The following is a 13789-nucleotide window of genomic DNA, read 5'->3' as shown; positions in this document are numbered from 1 at the left end:
ATCAATGGTTGATGAACATTAGTGGAAAAAGGGTAAAATGACTGAGTAAGCATTAGACTATAAATCTAAAGACAGAGGTCAAGACCTCTTTTTACCAGCCCTGAGGTGATTTTTCCTGTTGAATTGCAAATTCAAAGGAGCAGCTTCAATCATGCAGGGCTTCTCCTGCCTTTTCCCCCAGTGGCGGGAGAAGTAGATTGAAGCCAGTTGATTAGGGTATTTAGCTGTTAACTAAGTTTTCATGGGTTTGAATCCCACCGATCTAGCAAGGGCTTAGCTTAATTAAAGTGGTTGATTTGCATTCAATTGATGCAGAATACAGTCTCGCAGTCCTTAGGTTTATTACAGAAATTAAGTAAAATGTACTTACTAAGGGCTTTGAAAGTCCTTGGTCTTTTTTAACCTAAATTTCTAAGTAAATAACACTACTGGAGAGACTGGTAAGAAGAAAATAGAAATGAAAAGCAGAAGGAGGAGTAGTATGGTTTTTGTATTTTCAAATTGTCATTTTATTTTCATATTATTAGATGTGGGGAATATTGTCATTGAGACGGAATAAATTAGGCGTATATAAAAGTACAGGTTGAGTAGCATTATAATAGCTATAACGTTCGGGGTAATAAGACGATTGTTTTTTGTAAATTCTTGAATGATAATTCATTTAGGCAGGAATCGTGTTAATGGAGGTAAGCCACCTAGGGATAATAGAATTAGTGGAATTATAGGTGTTAATCATGTTAATTTATTTCAAGTGCCAGATAGTGATAGGGTTGTAGTGCATTTACTCAGGTTAAGTACTAGAAATATGGTAATTGTTAAAATAAGATAATCAGATTTAGAATGGTAATGTCTGGGTTATAAGTTAGTACTGCTATCATTCAGCCTATGTGAGTAATCGAGGAGTAGGCTAGGATTTTACAGAGTTGTGTTTGATTAAGTCCTCCTCAACTGCCCACTATAATGGATAGAATTGTGGAAGGTAGGAGAATATCCATATTTATTAATGGGAAAATGTGAAACATAAGAGAGATGGGGGCTAGTTTTTGTCATGTGAGAAGAAGTATGCCAGATATTAGAGAGGTTCCTTGGGTTACCTCTGGGACTCAGAAGTGAAAGGTGCTATTCCTAGTTTTATGACTAGAACCATTATTATTATTAAGGATGAAAATTGATTAATAGTATTTATTATTGTTCATTGTCTGGAGGACAGGTTATTAGTAAGGATACCTATTATGAGAATTATAGATGTGGTTGCTTGTGTAAGAAAATATTTGGTGGCTGCTTCTGTAGAGCAGGGATTAATTTTTAAAATCAAGATTGGGGTAAGAGCTAGTATCTTTATTTCTAGTCCTGTTCAGATAAGAAATCAGTGTGAGCCTAGCATTGTGTTAAGAGTTCCTATGAAAATAGTGAGGAAAATAATAAGTTGGGCTAATGGGTTAATTAGTACGGGAAGGATATAACCAACATTTTCGGGGTATGGGCCTGATAGCTTATTTAGCTAACCATACTTTAGGACTTGGTGTAATAGGTAGCACGAAGAGATTTGGATTCTCAGGGGTAGGTTCAATTCCTATAGTTCTGGAAATAAGAGGATTTTAACCTCTGTTGTTTACTCTACCAAGTAATTATTTTGTCAGACATATTTCGTATGTTTGAGGTGGAATTCTGGAAATTAGAATACGTATTGAAGTATATCATATGCAGAATGCTAGTGTAAGTGGTATGGAATTTTTTCATAGAAGTTATATGAGTTGGTCGTAGTGGAATCAGGGGTATGCTATTCAAATTCATAAAAAGAGGGCAGTTAAAATGAGGGTTTTGGTAATGAAATTTATGGTATAGAGTTCTGGTGAATATATAGTGTGCAGTGATCCTAGGAAAATAGTAGTAGTTAGGGCATTTATCACAATAATATTCATGTATTCTGCTATAAAGAAAAGGGCAAATGAACCTACAGCATATTCGATGTTGAAACCTGAGACTAATTCTGACTCTCCTTCTGTTAGGTCAAAAGGGGCTTGGTTAGTTTCTGCTAGCACGGAAATAAATCATATCATGGCTAGGGGCCATGATGGTAGGAGCAGTCATAGGAATTCTTGCATTGTGATGAGTGCATGTAAGTTGAATGAGCCACTTATTAGTAGGACTGATAGCAGGATGATGGCTAGGGTGACTTCATGTGAGATTGTCTGGGCCACGGCTCGTAATATGCCGATCAGGGCATAGTTTGAATTGGATGCTCATCCTGATGATAGAATGGAGTAGACGGCTAGGCTTGATGTGGCTAATATAAATAGGAGGCTTACATTAAAATTAATTAGGGGATCCGGTATAGGGAGGGGGTCCACAAGAGGAGAGCGATAGAAAGAGCCAGGGTTGGGGCAATAATATAAAGGGTAATAGTAGATGTTGAGAATTGTAGGGGTTCTTTGGTGAAAAGTTTTATTGCGTCAGCGAATGGTTGGAGCTTTCCATAGGGGCCTACCGTGTTAGGTCCTTTGCGTATTGTATATAGCCTAAGATTTTGCGTTCAATGAGTGTAAGGAATGCTATAACGATTAGGGTGGGAATAATAAGTAGGAGAAGGTTAATTATAGGCATATTGTTAAGAAGAGGAGTTGAACCTCTGATTGTAAAGTTTTAAGTTTTATGCAATTGCTGGGCTCTGCCATCTTAACAAACCCTTTTCTTGGGTAGGGTGTGTGATGATTTGTTAGATTGAGATAATATCATCTATGGGGCGAGGGCACTTTATGAAGTGGGCCCTATTTCTCTTGTCCTTCTGTACTAGGAGAAATGTTAAATAGATAGAAACTGACCTGGATTACTCCGGTCTGAACTCAGATCACGTAGGACTTTAATCATTGAACAAATGAACCCTTAATAGTAGCTACGCCATTAGGATGGCCTGATCCAACATTGAGGTTGTAAACCCTATTGTCTATATGGACTCTAGAAAAGGATTGTGCTGTTATCCCTAGGGTAACTTCTTCTGTTGATCAAATTATTGAATCAATGTGTGTCAGCTCGCTTGCACTAGTGCGGTCTTAGTCTAGGCTGTTTGGAGGTTGAATTATACTCCGAGGTCACCCCAACCAAAATTTTAATGCACAGACAGTATGCTAAGGCCTGTAGGCTTTTTGAAGTTTTATTTGCATTAATGAGTTAAAGCTCAATAGGGTCTTCTTTTCTTATTTGTTTATACCCACCTCTTCACAGATAGGTCAATTTCACTGATTACAAGTAAAAGACAGCTGAACCCTCGTGTGGCCATTCGTAAAAGTCCCTATTTAGGGAACAAGTGATTATGCTACCTTTGCACAGTCAGGATACCGTGGCCGTTGAACATATGTCAGTGGGCAGGCAGTACCTCTAATACTGGAAATGCTAGAGGTGATATTTTTGGTAAACAGACCGAGTAAGATTTGCAGAGTTCCTTTTACTTTTTGTAATCTTTCCTTAGAGCATGCCTGTGTTGGATTAACAGAATAAATAATAAGGTGCTTGTTATATTGCTTATTAATATTAGGCTGTTAGTTGTCAGTGGGTTATTCCAGTCTGATATAAGCTTATGCAATGGAGAATATTTTCACGTTACTTATGTAAACATTATTGCTTCTATTAAATAACAGATTAGTCCAAGGTGTTGTTAGGAGTTCAGTAAAGTGATGAGAATTTAAGATAATTAGATGTTGAGGTTGAATGCTTTCTTAATTGGTGGCTGTTTTTGGGTCAACTATGGGGGTAATATTTTTTACTTTCTACAGAAAAGTTATTCCCTAGGGTCTAAAGAGCTGTCCCTCTTTAGACTAACAGACTTACAGGGAGGTTAAGTAATTCTGTGGGTAAGTTTAAAGTTGAACTAAGATTCTATCTTGGACAACCAGCTATCACCAGGCTCCGTAGGCTTGTCACCGCTACTCATGAATTTTCCCACTATTTTGCCACACAGGTGGGTGTGCTCTTTCAGCTGTTCCTGAGTAGCTCGTCTGGTTTCGGGAGACTTGGCTATGGTTCTGTGTGTCAAGTTATTTCTAGCTAGTACATTATGCAGAAGGTAAAAGACTTTATCTTTGCTTTTTAGTGCTTAATTTAGTTCTTTCATCTTTCCCTTATGGTACTGTATCTATTGCACCAAGGCATAAATTTCTATCGCCTACACTTTCGTCTAAGGTAAATGGTTTGATTGAGATGATTTAATAATATTTTTAGCGAGGTTTGGAGGTAGAATCGGCTCCATGTGATCAGGTCGTGATGAAATCTTCCAGGTTTAAGCCGGTTGCTTTAGGTTAAGCTACACTTTGTCCAAGTATGTTTGTCCAAGCGCACTTTCCAGTACGCTTACCATGTTACTATGACTTATTTCCTCTGAATGTATGTAGAGAGTTTTAGCTATAATAATTTTTAGAACATTTGAGGAGGGTGACGGGCAGTGGGTGCATGCTTCATGGCCTTATTCAACCAAGCACTCTACTCTTGGTTTCCTGCTAAATTCTCCTTGAGCCCTTAGATTTCATAAGGGTTGTGGTAATATTTTCTGGGTATAGAAAATGTAGCCCATTTCTTGCCACCTCATGGGCTACGCCTTGACCTAACGTTTTTATGTGTGTACTTGTGCTTACTTTGTTACCTTTTTAGGGTTTACTGAAGATGGCGGTATATAGGCTGGGGGCAAGAGGTGGTGAGGTATATCGGGGTTTATCGATTATAGAACAGGCTCCTCTAGAGGGATATAAAGTACCGCCAAGTCCTTTGAATTTTAAGCTGTTGCTTGCAGTATTCTGGCGAATGGTTTTGTTAGTTTAACTATTAGAGCTTAGGGCTAAGCACAGTGGGGTATCTAATCCCAGTTTGGGTCTTAGCTATTGCGTCTTGAGGATATTAAAGCCACTTTCGTAGTATATTTTATTTCAGCTGGAATTTTTCACAACGTAGATGGAGTTTAGCTTTATTGAGGGCAAACCTTAAACACTCTTTACACCGAGTTCTATTAGCTTGGGCTAATCATATGGCCGCGATGGCTAGCATGAAATTGACCAACCCTAAATATCAGTATAGCTTAAACTTTCGTTTATTGCTAACAATTTATCACTGCTGTTTCCCGTGGGGGTGTGGTTGAGTAAAGCGTTTTGAGCTGCATTTGTGCGTGCTTGATACTTGCTCCTTTTGATCTGGATGATCTAGAGGGCATTTTCACTGGGGCGGGGATGCTTGCATGTGTAATCTCACTGAGAGTTAAAGATAGGCCAGGACCAAACCTATTTGTTTATGGGGTTATGCAGACCCATCCAGACATTTTCAGTGTCTTGCTTTAAAATAATTAAGCTACTTTAACTGTGTGTGTGTGTGTATATATATATATATATATATATATATATATATTTCAATGTAGGTTTAAAATATGAGAAAGGAAGAAGTAAATGTAAATGGTTGTTTATAGTTCTGAGAATTCAGGGCTTTAAAATTGAATTGGCAAAGGTTTGATTAAGATAGTTATTCCTAATAAGAATATAATTGATTTAGGATATAATATATTGGGTAGTGCTTTCAGAGGGGTATGTTCAAGGCGTTATATTAGTATTAGGGTGGAAATTTAGTTACTATATTTACTATATAAATTGGGGTTTAGTTTAGTAGAAGGGGTTTAAGATTTTTAGGAAAATTTATATAAATCGAGGGATAGCTGTTGGGGTATTTATAGTTAAAATAAAATTTTTGGGCTCTGACGGGTTGCGTTTTAGTCTCTTGTTTTTGGGGTTTGGCAAGAGTATATTTGTCTAGGTTAATAGCAAAGTTAGAGATGGGGCGAGGGGGGCTTGCAGATTTAATTGGAAGAAGTTCCCCAAAGTAAGCGTAGGTGCGAGAGCGCAGGTGCGAGAGCGCGGGTGCGTAAGCGTAGCTGCGTGAGCGTAGGTGCGTGAGCGTAGGTGCGTGAGCGTAGGTGCGTGAGCGTAGGTGAGCGTAGGTGCGTGAGCGTAAGTGCGTGAGAGAACCTGCTTGAAGGAACCTGCTTGAGGGAACCTGCTTGAGGGAACGTGTGTGAACCTACCTGCGTATTGATTAATTGTTATGTCCTTCAAGCATGAATTAATTAACACCGTATGGTTGTTATGTGGGTTCGGAATATTCAATATAAGCTCAGCTTCTACAATTGATTTAGTAGGAATCAAATCGGAGTGCGTCTACAGAGGATTCAGAGGGGACCAGGCCTTCCGCGATGGTGAGTGATAGCATCCCCCAAAGTTAAAAATACCAAATGCGTGGCTATGCTCCCGTGACTGGTTAATAGGGTGATAATCACTAGTCCATCAAGATGTCTTATTTAAGGGGCATATGTGGGCGATCTTAGGTTTATGGCCCTGAGTTAAGAACCAGATGCCAGGTATAGTTTCAGTATAGTCACCCCCAAGTTTTATGGGCCTGGAGCGAGGCGGGTAGCACTCCCGAGCACGATACTGATTTCACGGAGGTTGGTAGATTAAGAGACCAAAATTTGGTAGGGGATATCCATGTTGACGAGGGATTTCTTGAATGAAATGCACTATGTCCAATGAACGAACGTACGCAGTATGTAATGTTAGGGATTTTTAGTATGGGTCAATATTTGTGAGGGGTAAGTTTGTATTGTACGGTCAATGGTTGTAATGTGCGATAGTTAATTAGGTAATTTCTATTACATGCTTATACGCATGTGGACTAGGTTTGCAATGTACGTTAATTTATGAATGTACTATTTACAAGTAAGTAATTACAGTACTATATATTATTCATGGGGACTAGCAGTAATGCACGAAGTACATAAGAACACTAATGTATTAGTGCTAACTGATTAATACTGACACAGTAGTTAAAGTATGTGCTAAGTAAAGTTCAGGGAGTGGCTTAATTAGAATTTCAGCTTTGGATGTTGACAGTGAAGCGGGAATGGTTTTTCCCTGTGTTGTCCTGGGGAGGGGGGTTCTCCATTTCTGGTATACAAGTCCAGAGTATTGTATTATACTACAAGGGAATTTTAATTTAAGTAGTGAGTGGTGTAAGTGTGAGAATGGGAGAGAAGTATATAATAGATGCTGCCTGCCCAATCGTAATAAAACGGTATTCGACTGGCTGTCCTCCGATTCATGTGAGTGTGAGTAAGTCAGCCACTAGGATTCAGAATAGGCAGTGACTGAATGGCTGGAATATTACGCTTTGTTGTTTAGATGTGTGAAGTATGGGAATAACTGCTAGAATGAGAATGGAAGATATGAGTTCTAATACGCCTCCTAATTTGTTAGGGATGGATCGTAAGATTGCGTATGCAAACAAAAAATATCATTCTGGCTTAATGTGGGGTGGGGTATTAAGGGGGTTGGCTAAAGTGTAATTATCTAGGTCACTCAGGAGATCAGGTGAAAATAGTACTAGAGTTGTTAGGAGGAGGAGGAGAAAAATTAAACCTAGAATGTCTTTGGTTGTGTAGTAGGGGATGAAAAGTGATTTTGTTGGGGTCTGATGAAATCCCTAAAGGGTTGTTAGATTCTGTTTCATGTAAAAATAAAAGGTGAACAGTTGCTAGAGCTGTAATGATGAAGGGTAAGATGAAATGAAAGGGGAAAAATCGTGTGAGGGTGGCTTTGTCAACTGAGAATCCACCTGAGATTCATTGTACAAGGTCGGTTCCAATATTTGGGATGGCTGATAATAGATTTGTAATTACTGTAGCACCTCAGAATGATATTTAGCCTCATGGGAATACGTAGCCTATGAATGCTGTTGCTATAGTGGTAAGAAGGAGTATAATGCCAATATTTCAGGTTTCTAAAAATAGGAATGACCCGTAGTATAGGCCACAGCCAATGTGTAAGAAAAAGCAGATGAAAAATATTGAGGCGCCGTTAGCATGAAAATAGCAGACCATTCAGCCATAATTTACATCTCAGCTGATATGAGCAACTGACGAGAAAGTGGCTAGGGTAACTGATGTAGAGTGTATGGCCAGGAATAACTCTGTGATGATCTGGAGAATAAGGCAGGCACCAATAAGTGAGCCAAAATTTCATTTTGTAGAGATGTTAGATGGTGTAGGAAGATCAATAAATGCGTAGTTAATAATTTTTATTAGTGGGTGTGTTTTGCGGGTATTGGTCATTGGTGTTTTTATAATTGAAAATGATGGTTTTTCATATCATTAGTCATGGTTATAATCCTTGTAGGAATAATAGCATATGCTTTATTTTTATTGAGTATTCTCTTGGTTATAGGGTTTGTAGGTTTTTCTTCAAAACCTTCTCCTATTTATGGAGGCTTGAGTTTAATTATTAGTGGTGCTGTGGGTTGTGGTATTGTGTTGAATTTTTGTGGGGCTTTCATGGGATTAATAGTCTTTTTGATTTATTTGGGTGGTATAATGGTTGTTTTTGGTTATACTGCGGTAATAGCTATTGAGGAATACCCGGAAACATGGGGATCAAGTATTGACATTTCAGGGGATTTATGATTAGGATTATTAATGGAGTTGATGTTGGTTTGGTGAATAGTTGAATACGATGGGGTTGTGATCACAATTAATTGTTATAGCTCAGGGAGTTGATTAATTTTTGAGGGGTAGGGGGAGGGGTTGTTGCATGAGGATCCTGTGGGTGTGGCTGCCATGTATAGTTATGGATGTTGATTAGTGGTAGTTGCTGGTTGATCATTATTTGTTAGCATTTATGTCGCAATTGAAATTTCTTGGGATAATAGATTAGACTATTAACAATAGGGTTAGAGGGATGGAATAAAAAAGGAGAGAAAGTAGAGTTTAATTGGGCCTTTTTGAGTAGATATGGTAATGGAAGTTGAAACTTGGGTTTGTGAAATGGACTTTGGCTTTTGGTATGGACTTTTCTAGTCAAATTAGGTCTAGTAGAAGTAAAGCCAGATTTTGGTTTGTGAATAGGCTTGAGTGGGGGATTGAACGGTGAATTGTGAGTGAATAAAATCCTAGTATATTAGAGAAGTTGAATGTCTGTAATGGGAACCTTAGTTTAAGATTATTAGTTATGAGATTAAGCTCTATTGCTAGGAAGAGGCCTAGGGTGGTCACAGCTAGGGCTGTGAACTTTAGGTGAAGTGGTATGGTTGTTTGGGGAGATGAAACAGGAATAATACTGTTGGTGATGAGGAATCCAGCGAAGATGCTACCGATTTTTAGGCACTTAGTTGGGTTAATTAGGAATGGATTATTTTCGTTAATAATAGAGTTATGAAGCGAGTCTGTCCTATTAGAGTGAAGAATACAGATACTATAGACAGCTGTTAAGGAGGTGGCAATAAGAGTAATAGAAAGGGCTCAGGCGTTGGTATATGAGGTGTTTACGGTTTCGATAATAAGGTCTTTAGAGTAAAAGCCTGTGAGGAAAGGCATACCAGTAAGTGCAAGGCTACCAATAATAAAGGAGGAAGAAGTAAAAGGTAGAGTCTTGAATAGCCCTCCTGTTTTTCAGATGTCTTGTTCTTCATTGAGGTTATGGATGATGGGCCCTGAACATACAAATAATATAGCTTTAAAAAAGGCGTGGGTGCAGATGTGAAAGAATGCTAGGTGCAGCTGATTAATGCCAATTGTGGCTATCATAAGGCCCAACTGGCTTGAGGTGGAAAATGCTATGATTTTTTAAATATCATTTTGCATTAGAGCGCAGATTGCTGTAAATAAGGTAGTAGTAGCCCCTAGACAATAACGTGAAGGTTTGGATTAATAGGTTATTTTCTATTAAAGGGTAGAAACAGATGAGTAGGAAAACACCTGCTACAACTACAGTGCTGGAGTGGAGCAGGGCTGAGACTGGGGCTGGGCCTTCTATGGCAGATGGGAGTCAGAGATGGAGGCTGAATTGAGCTGACTTTCCTGTGGCTGCTAAGAGAAGGCTAATTAATTGAAGGGGCCAGGGGTGGGATTTAGAATAAATGCTTGTTGAAGCTTTTCATGTGTTGGAGGTTAAGAGAAATCATGCTATAGCTAAAATAAAGCCAATATCTCTGATGCAGTTATACAGAACTGTCTGGAGGGCTGCTGTATTAGCATCTGCTCGGCTATACCATCAGCCAGTTAGTAAGAAAGACATGATTCCTATGCCTTCTTATCCCACAAAGCGTTGAAAGAGGTTGTTGGCGGTAACCAGAATTAATATTGTGATGAGGAAAATAAGTAAATATTTAAAAAATTGATTAATGTTAGGGTCTGAGTTTATGTATCATATTGAGGATTCTACAATAGATCAGGTAACGAATAGTGCTACTGGGATAAATATGGTGGAAAAGTGGTCTCGTTTGAAGCTTAGTGAGAGTTTAATAATTTGAATAGTTATTCAATGTCAGTTTGAGGTAATGACTTGGTCTATACATATAAACATTGCTGTGGGGATGAGGCTAATGATGAAGGCGGATGCGATAGATATTTTTACGTAATTTGGGTATGAACCTTTTTTGCAGGGATTAATTAAGGTGATAATGATTGGTAGGCTTAAGGGGATTGGGGTTATTATAGTAGTGGAAATATACATATTTGTTACTTTTATTTGGAGTTGCACTAATGTTTTTGGTTCCTAAGGCCAACGGATGACTAATCCTTTAAAAGTTGAGAAAGCCACGTTGTTAGGCATGGGGGCACGAGTTAGCAGTTCTTGCATACTTTCTTGATTGATAAGAAGTTGTACGCTTCTATTATTAGATCCACAGTCTAATGTTTGTGCTCGGTATCATACCATATTGTCTGGGAGAATATGATACGTGAAATGCTGTCCTTACCTGTAAGGATCCAGGTTTAAAAAATTATCATACATTAGTGAGTAGCCTGATGTAGTATACATTTTAGTGTCTTATTGCAGTTGAAAAGATATGTTATTTATAAATACATCATTCACAATGTAAATCTTTTCGGTTAAAAGAAAGGAAAGTCAGGGAAGGCTTTGTGAAGGATGTAGATCTTGAGTCAAACAGATACATAATGATATACATAATAATAGACTATTTTAAAGGACATGGACTTAGAACTCTCAAAATAATTCCCAAAGTAAACCCTTAAGCCTATCATTTCAAGCCCTTCCAATTGATAACCACATTTTTTATTTGTGGCTTATGTTAATGAGTTAGTGGAATATATATATATATATATATATATTTTTTTTTTTTTTTTTTTTTTTTTTTTTGAGCCGGAGTCTCATTCTGTCGCCCAGACTGGAGTGCAGTGGTGCGATCTCGGCTCACTGCAAGCTCTGCCTCCCAGGTTCATGCCATTCTCCTGCCTCAGCCTCTTGAGTAGCTGGGACTACAGGCGCCCGCCACCACGTCCGGCTAATTTTTTGTATTTTTAGTAGAGACAGGGTTTCACCGTGTTAGCCAAGATGGTCTCGATCTCCTGACCTCGTGATCCGCCTGCCTCGGCCTGCCAAACTGCTGGGATTACAGGCGTGAGCCACTGCGCCCGGCCAGTACTATATTTTTATATAGTTGGTTCTGGACATCATTATGTCTCATTTATTAAAGTTGTCAACTTTTGAAAGTCAAAGCAGAAACTTTTTATTGTGTCCTAAAATTATGGATGCTTTGCCAGGCCTGAATAATGGTTCCAGTGCAAATTGTCTCTTCTGATAATCTCTTCTCATTGAGATTTCTTAGAAGGCAAAAGATTGTACTAGAGCTGCAGTTTAAGCCATTCACATTTCACCTGCTTCAATTCCTTCGCCTTTAATTCCAAATCATTTTATTTCCTGCAGCCAAAACGAGTCTTTGAACTTTGCAGTCTTTAATCAGGAGATTCATTATTCCAGAAACATGCCTAGGTTTATGATTAAAATAAGTCAGGCTGCACACTTTTCATTTTTCCTGTAAGAACCCAGCAGCAGGCAGTAAAGAATCTGTCAAAGGTTTGCTTCTTTTAACAAGTATGGAAGCCAGCCACTTCAAGCCCTGAAGCTGTTAGAGGAATTCTAGGCGTAATGAGTTTATGCATTAAACTTTTTTTTTAAAGTACAGAAGGATTCTAGGCAAACTTTGGAATCCTACTGTTCTAATGGCTTCTCTCCCTAGTTCAGTAGCTTTCAATTTTTTAAATTTGTGTCCATGTTACCTTGTGACTGAAGGGGACACATGCACAAATAACTGAAAATAGAGTTTCATGATCTAACACCTTCATTCACTTCATGGGATATACTTGGTATTTTTTATATTCCTTTCTCTTGTAATAGGTTCATTTAAAAAATGAAACTGATTTCACAATATACTAAAGGGTTGTGGCTTGCAACCTGAAAATGCTGCTCTGTAAGAACCCACAAGGTCCCTTCCAGGCTTCATGGTGTTAGAAGAACATTGAATCATTGTGCTAGGCGGGAGAAACGTCGGTCAGAAGTTGAAATTTACCACTAGTTGGCAGCAAAAGAGTATCATAGCTTCCAGCCACAAAGGTAGGGATTTGGACAGGGCATTAGGAAGAAGAGGCAATGTAGGCATGTTTTTTCGTCCAAAGTCTCAAACCTTTGGCAGTGCTACAGATTTTAGCTCTCCAAAGGTCAAGAAGAACTCCCCTGGAAGATACGTGCTTCGGATCATGCCATGCAACATATCATTAGGCTTTTAAAAAAGTTATATTTCCTAAATCAGCTGGCTTTTATAACTTATTGCTAAGGGGGAGAATGCACGTAACAAAACAGTGAATATAATGTGATAATGTTTTGTGGAAAATAAATATATAGGCAAAGAAACGTATGTGTGTGTGCCTGTATGATGCATATGTATTTTTTCTATTTTAATGAGAAAAATATTATTATTAAAACTACAGATATTTACATATTACTCTAACTCAATAAGCTAGGTCTAAGTTTTTAGCACTGTGTGACATTCTGTGGGGAATACAAAAAGAAGCCTCAATTGTCCAGATGGCGCTACTTCTCTGTCTTCAATAGAGATGCAACAAGGCGTAATGAAAAGAAGAACTAAGTTCTAGTACTGGTTTGGAATCTAGTCAGTTGTGAAGTGTTTAATATGTGGGCTCACTCAACCGCTGACCTTGGTTGTGGATGGTGTGAGGTTGATCCTTTCCTATCCAATCCCCTCGTGGTCATCAGCAGAAAGGCTGTACAGTCTTTCCAGGGGAAACCCAGAGTTTTCCACGGTTGGGCATTTTATCTTTAGTCATAAACTTAGGTAAAACTTAGTGGCACATGTGGAGTCAAATCCTGAACTTTGCCTCATTCTCCCCTTGTAATACCAATGAATTTAATGGCTCACACAGGATTTATGAGTTCGGAGTATCAGGTCTGTGTACAACTGACTCAAATCACTGATCTTTCACTTTTGCTTACTTTAGTGTTAGAATCTGGGAAGGTTGTGCAGTGGAACCACTCACTTCAAAATATCAAAGCGTTTGACAAGGTTATTACAATCCAAAAACTGGGCTTAGCTGAATCTTAACAGAGCAAATCTACTTTGCCCTCTGGTTTTTACATGCACCCTCTTATAACATTAGCTTCAGATGATTGGCATGGTGAGCAGCTACTAATATATTCTTGCCAAGTTACTATCTATTTAGGGAATCTTTAACACAGCTGTATGACACAAAACAAGTTAATGCCTCTGTTAAGGCCATTAGATGGGACTCGACAGTGTCTATCCAGAGAATCTTTCAGGCTATGCTGTTGATGTAATGCGCCATATTGGTTCCTTGGGTGTAGTCAGGGTTTATAATGCCAGTTTGTATATAGGAATCACATAACATACTAATCCACGTGAGAAGAGTGACGGCAGGTACTGATGAATCCCAGGAGCT

General features: G+C 38.6%; 1 pseudogene; it reads right to left on the bottom strand.

The window, feature by feature from the left end:
* Nucleotides 1-8748: 8748 nt before the first annotated feature.
* LOC112437419 (NADH-ubiquinone oxidoreductase chain 5-like) lies at nt 8749-10529 on the bottom strand (annotated as a pseudogene).
* Between the last annotated feature and the right edge of the window lie 3260 nt (nt 10530-13789).

The sequence above is a fragment of the Pan paniscus genome, chromosome 1 (assembly GCF_029289425.2).
Source record: "Pan paniscus chromosome 1, NHGRI_mPanPan1-v2.0_pri, whole genome shotgun sequence".
Lineage (NCBI taxonomy): Eukaryota > Metazoa > Chordata > Mammalia > Primates > Hominidae > Pan > Pan paniscus.
Note: the sequence above shows the minus strand (reverse complement) of the source record. Positions and strands in the feature narration are given on the sequence as shown.